This window comes from Nicotiana attenuata, unplaced genomic scaffold (genome assembly GCF_001879085.1).
Source record: "Nicotiana attenuata strain UT unplaced genomic scaffold, NIATTr2, whole genome shotgun sequence".
NCBI lineage: Eukaryota > Viridiplantae > Streptophyta > Magnoliopsida > Solanales > Solanaceae > Nicotiana > Nicotiana attenuata.
Genome location: NW_017671370.1, coordinates 249,077 through 255,651, shown reverse-complemented (window position 1 = coordinate 255,651; position 6,575 = coordinate 249,077). Strand labels below are relative to the sequence as shown.

Genomic DNA, 6,575 nt, shown 5'->3' with positions numbered 1-6,575 from the left:
GTTGATTCAGTCCCAGTAGTACGAGATATCTCTGATGTGTTTCCAGCTGATCTTCCGGGCATGCCACCCGATAGAGTTATTGATTTTGGCATTGATTTGTTGCCGGGCACTCAAGCCCATTTCTATTCCTCCGTACCGTATGGCTCCTCCTGAGTTGAAGGAGTTGAAGGAGCAGTTACAGGAATTGCTTGATAAGGGTTTCATTCGGCCCAGTGTATCACCTTAGGGTGCTTCTGTCTTGTTTGTGAAGAAGAATGATGGTTCTATGCGTATGTGTATTGATTATCGCCAGTGGAACAAGGTTACAGTGAAGAACCGTTATCCTTTGCCTCGTATTGATGATGTGTAATGATTCCCCCATTCACGATAAATAATAAATAAAAAGAGAAAAAGAAAAGCCATTCCATTTCAACAAAAGACCCACACCCAAGTTCCATAGCTTTTGGTTCGCTATCCCGATCATGATTTTCCTACCCCCAGAGGGAAAGGTACTTCCCTTTTGGGCCGGTTGTGGGCGAGGAGGGATTCGAACCCCCGACACCGTGGTTCGTAGCCACGTGCTCTAATCCTCTGAGCTACAGGCCCCACCCCGTCTCCACTGGATCTGTTCCCGGGAGTACCCTCAAAAAAAGGAACCTTTCCTCTCCCCAGCCATTTCGGGTTCTATTTGTGTCAAGGGTCCTGGATATGTAACTGCTCAAGATATCATCTTACCGCCTTATGTCGAAATCGTTGATAATACACAACATATAGCCAGTTTAATGGCACCAATTGATTTTTGTATTGGATTACAAATAGAGAGAAATCGTGGATATCTTATAAAAACGACACATAACTTTCAAGATGGAAGTTATCTTATAGATGCTGCATTCATGCCTGTTCGAAACGCGAATCATAGTATTCATTCTTATGGGAATGGGAATGAAAAACAAGAGATACTTTTTCTCGAAATATGGACAAACGGAAGTTTAACTCCGAAAGAAGCACTTCATGAAGCATCCCAAAATTTAATTGATTTATTTATTCCCTTTTTACATATGGAGGAAGACAACTTATATTTACAGGACAATCAACACACGGTTCCTTTATCCCCTTTTACCTTTCATGATAAATTGGCTAAACTCATAAAAAACAAAAAAAAATAGCATTGAAATCGATTTTTATTGACCAATCAGAATTGCCTTCCAGGATCTATAATTGCCTCAAAATGTCCAATATATATACATTGTTGGACCTTTTGAATAACAGCCAAGAAGATCTTATGAAAATTCAACCTTACCAGCCCTTGACATATGAACAAGAAACCTGTCCTTAACGGGATGGTACTGACTTTCATACAGGTGCTGCATGGCTGTCGTCAGCTCGTGTCGTGAGATGTTTGGTCAAGTTTGTTTGATCAGTTACAGGGTGCTCGTGTGTTTTCTAAGATTGATTTGCGTTCAGGCTATCATCAGTTGAAGATTCGGGAGCCAGATATCCCAAAGACTGCCTTCAGGACTCGGTATGGTCATTACGAGTTCCTTGTTATGTCATTTGGCTGACCAATGCCCCAGCAACCTTCATGCATTTGATGCACAGTGTATTCTGGCCATATCTTGACTCATTCGTCATTGTCTTTATTGATGAAAGTAGAAGCAGTACAGAGTTGGGCCAGACCATCCTCAACTACAGAGATCCGCAGTTTTCTTGGCTTGGCGGGTTAATACCGTCGATTTGTTCAAGGATTTTCATCCATTGCAGCACCTATGACCTGGCTGACCCAGAAGGGTGCTCCGTTCCAGTGGACGGAAGAGTGTGAGGAGAGCTTTCAGAAACTCAAGACAGCTATGACTACAGCTCCAGTTTTGATATTGCCTACCGGTTCGGGGTCTTATACTGTCTATTGTGATGCCTCAAGGATTGGCTTCGGAGCGGTATTGATGCAGGATGGTAGGGTGATTGCCTACGCGTCTAGACAGTTGAAGGTACATGAGAAGAACTATCATGTCCATGATCTTGAGTTAGCTGCTATTGTTCACGCCTAGAAGATCCGGCGTCATTATTTGTACGGTGTGCCTTGTGAGATTTATACTGATCACCAGAGTTTGCAGCATTTGTTCAAGCAGAAGGACCTTAATTTGCGCCAGAGGAGGTGGTTAGAGCTGTTGAAGGACTATGATATCACTATCTTGTATCACCTGGGCAAGGCCAATGTGGTGGCCGATGCTTTGAGTCGTCGGGCGGAGAGTTTGGGGAGTTTGGCTTATCTACCAGCGGAGAGGCCCATGGCGATGGATGTTCAGGCCTTAGCCAGCCAGTTTGTGAGATTGGATCTTTCAGAGCCTAGTCGGGTCCTTGCTTGTGTGGTTTCTCAGTCTTCCTTGTTTGATTGTATCCGGGAGCGTCAGTTTGATGACCCTCATTTGCTTGTCCTTAAGGACAAGGTGTTGCGAGGTGATGCCAGAGATGTGACCATTGTTGATGACGGGGTATTGAGGATGCAGGGTCGGGTTTGTGTACCCAATGTTGATGGGCTTCAGGACTTGATTTTAGAAGAGGCCCATAGTTCGCGGTATTCCATCCATCTGGGTGCCGCGAATATGTATCAGGATTTGAGACAGCACTATTGGTGGAGGCGGATGAAGAAGGATATAGTTGGGTTTGTAGCTCGGTGCCTCAATTGTCAGTAGGTAAAGTATGAGCACCAGAGGCCGGGTGGATTGCTTCAGTAGATAGAGATTTCGGAGTGGAAGTGGAAGCGAATCACCATGGACTTCGTAGTTGGGCTCCCACGGACTTTGAGGAAGTTCGATACCATTTGGGTGATGTGAACTGAGTACCTCTATCTGAAATAATGGAAACTGGAATACCGTGCAGACGGACAATCTCCTAGATAGAGGTACTCAGTTCACATCACGGTTCTGGAGGGCCGTACAGCATGAGTTGGGCACTCGGGTAGAGTTGAGCACAGCATTTCACCCCCAGACGGACGGACAGTCTGAGCGCACTATTCAGATTCTTGAGGATATGCTCCGTGCGTGTGTTATGGAGTTTGGAGGTTCTTGGGATCAGTTCTTGCCACTGGCTGAGTTTGCTTAGAACAACAGCTATCAGTCCAGCATTCAGATGGCACCGTATGAGACCTTGTATGGTAGGCGGTGTAGATCCCCGGTGGGTTGGTTCAAGCCAAGCGAGGCTAGATTATTGGGCACAGACTTGGTACAGGATGCTTTGGAGAAGGTTAAGGTGATTCAGGATAGACTCCGTACAGCCCAGTCCAGACAGAAGAGTTATGCGGACCGGAAGGTTCGTGATGTTTCCTATATGGTTGGAGAGCGGGTCTTGCTACGGGTTTCGCCTATGAAGGGCGTCATGAGATTTGGGAAGAAAGGGAAATTGAGTCCGAGGTTTATTGCGCCTTTTGAGATATTGCGGCGTGTTGAGGAGGTTGCTTATGAGCTTGCCTTACCTCCCAGCTTGGCAGGGGTTCATCCGGTATTTTGTGTTTCGATGCTCCGGAGGTATCACGGTGATCCGTGGCACGTGTTGGATTTCAGTTCAGTCCAGTTGGACAAGGACCTATCTCATGTTGAGGAGCCAGTAGCGATATTGGACAGGCAGGTTCGAAAGTTGAGGTCGAAGAACATTGCATCAGTGAAGGTTCAGTGGCGGGGTCAGCCGGTCGAGGAGGCGACTTGGGAGACCGAGCAGGATATACGCAGCCGTTACCCTCATCTTTTCACCACTTCAGGTATGTCTCTATACTCGTTCGAGGACGAACGAATGTTATAAGAGGGGGGGATGTAACGACCCGTCCTGCCGTTTTAAGAATTTGCGCCCCGTTCCCCTATTAACTGCATTTCCCGTGTTTGTTTCTGCTATTGTGAGTTGCTGGGAGGATTCGTTTTGTGTTTCGGAGTGTTTTGGGACACTTAGTCCATAAATGAGAGTTTTAGCCTTAGAATTTGGACCGTAGTCGAAGAAGTGTGAAGACGGCCTCACAATGGAATTCCGTTGGTTCCGTTAGCTCCATTGGGTGATCACGGGCTTAGGGGGCGTGTTCAGATTGTGCTTTGGAGGTCCGTAGCTTAATTAGGCTTGAAATGTCGAAAGTTGAATTTTTAAAGTTTTTGATTCGATAATGAGATTTTGATATCGGGTCAGAATAGAATTCCGGAAGTTGGAGTAGGTCCGTTGTGCCATTTGGGACGTGTGTGCAAAATTCCAGGTAATTCGGATGAGGTTTGATAGACTTTTTGATCAAAAGCGGAAATTTGAAGTTTTGGAATCTTTAGGCTTGAATCCGAGGGTGTTTTGACGATTCGATGTTCTTTTGAGTGTTCCGAAGGTTGGTGCAAGTTTGAATAGTGGTATATGACTTGTTCGTATTTTTGGTTGAGGTCCCGGGGGCCTCGTGATGATTTCGGAAGGTTGTCAGAAGAATTGGAAGTGGTTTAGAGCAGCTGAAGCTGCTGATCTTCTGTCATAACTACACCTGCGGTTGCGGACCGCATGTGCGAAGCCGCAGAAGCGGCGTTGGCATCCAGAAGCGGAAAAGAGCAGGACCAGCAGGGGTCGCAGAAGCGGACGCTCCATCGTAGAAGCAACACCGCATCTGCGTAAAAGTGGCCTTAGGTGCGGGAGCTGGACTTTAATGAAAAGTCGCAGTTGCGACTTGGTCTACGCAGAAGCGGGACCGCAGGTGCGGTCCCAGAGCCGCAGATGCAGTTTCACTGGTCAAAAAAGGGGCAGAATCTAGGGTTAAGTTTCAAAACCTTAGAAATTGATTTGGAAGCTCGGGATTGGCGATTTTGGGATAGATTTTCACCTGGGTATTTTGGGTAAGTAATTCTTACTCGGTTTTGATTAATTTCCAGGAATCTATGCTTAAATTCATCCTTTAAATTCGAATTTGGGGTAAAAATTTGGAGAAAATTTGGAAAAGTTCTTAGGCCTAATTTTGGAGTTTTGATCAAGATTTTGATGTCGGATTGGAGTAATTTTTTTCTATATGAACTCGTGAGAGTGTGAGGATTCCGAATTCGTAAATTTTACCCGATTCCGAGACGTGGGCCCGGGAGGCTTTTTGGGCGATTTTCCCAATTTCGCGTATGTTGAATTAGTCACTTGAAGTTATATTTACATTATGCAATTACTTTGAATAGATTTGGGTCATTTGGAGTCGGATACTCGTGGCAAGAACGTGGTGTTAAGGTTATTGAGCTGGTTCTAGGTAAGTGGCTTGCCTGACCTTGTGGGGGGGAACTCCCCTTAGGAATTGGTACTGTGATATATGAAATGCCTTGTACGTGAGGTGACGAGTGTGTACATATGCTAATGATTGAAAATCCTGTTTTCATTAACTACAATTTCGTTTCTTCCCCGTTTTTACTAATTGCAATTTAAGCCTATTGTAAGCTTAGGAAAGCATGTCTAAGTGACATAACTGCTTTATTTGCCAAACTGCATTTATTTGAATTCCGTGCAGTATGCTAGGCTAGAATTCATGTTTTACCTTGGCATAATTCGATTGAATTGAATATTCTTCGTATTGCTGCTGTGTGTTTATTTTGGGACTACGGGCGATATCCCGGGAGATCCCCCTTGCCTGTTTTATTTGGGACTACGGATGTGGTATTCCGGGAGATACCCCTGCACTTTTACATTGGAACTACGGGACTGCACCCGGTAGATTCCCCAGTACTGAGTATTTACATTTGGGACTACGGATGTGGTATTCCGGGAGATCCCGCGCGCATTATGAGTTGGACTACGGGACGGCACCCGGGAGATCTGCTGGATATTTATATTTGGGACTACAGGACGGTATCTTGGGAGATCACCGTTGTTATCTCTGCGTTGAGCTGTATTCCTTCTGTGATTCATTGTCTGTTGTAGTTGTTGTTGTTCTTATTACCCTGTGTTACTTTAATACTCCTACTTTCCTTATGTATTATTGTATATGACTGGTAGGGCCCTGGCCTTCCTCGTCACTACTCAATCGAGGTTAGGCTTGGCACTTACTGGGTACCACTGTGGTGTACTCATGCCCTTTCCTGCACATGTTTTTTCTGTGCAGATCTAGGTACTTCGACTCAGCCCTACTACCTTTGAGGCGAGGCGATTTTCCAGAGACTTCAAGGTATATCTGCCGCGTCCGCAGACCGAGAAGTCCCTTTCCATTCTCTCTTTCGTAGTGATAGCCCTTCTATCTTTTCTTTGATTTAGATATTCTGGAGTTAGAGCATTTTGTCGTATTCATAGCTTGTGATTCATGGGATTTCGGGTTTTGGGAGTTGTTCGATTTTGAGATCTTATATTGTATATGCCAAGCGGCATCTTAACACTCTTGTATTTGTTATCTTGGGTTTTATATAAGTTTTTCCGCATTTTTCTATTCTTTTCCGAAATTGTTAGGCTTACCTAGTTGTAGGGACTTGGTGTCGTCACAACATGTTCACGGAGGGCGAACTGAGGTCGTGACAGTCTAGGACTCAAATCATGTTATACTTGCGATGTTTGCACCCTAATTGTTAATTTAATTGCTTAGATCATACTGAAACTTGATAAAGAAATTTTAAAAAGTTAAACTTCAT

The 6,575-nt window shown here is 44.9% G+C and overlaps 1 non-coding gene across 1 annotated transcript; it reads right to left on the bottom strand.

Annotated features, from left to right (window-relative positions):
• Positions 1-511: 511 nt before the first annotated feature.
• Positions 512-585, bottom strand: TRNAR-ACG. The gene has a single exon. It is a non-coding gene; the product is annotated as a tRNA-Arg (tRNA).
• Positions 586-6,575: the final 5,990 nt, after the last annotated feature.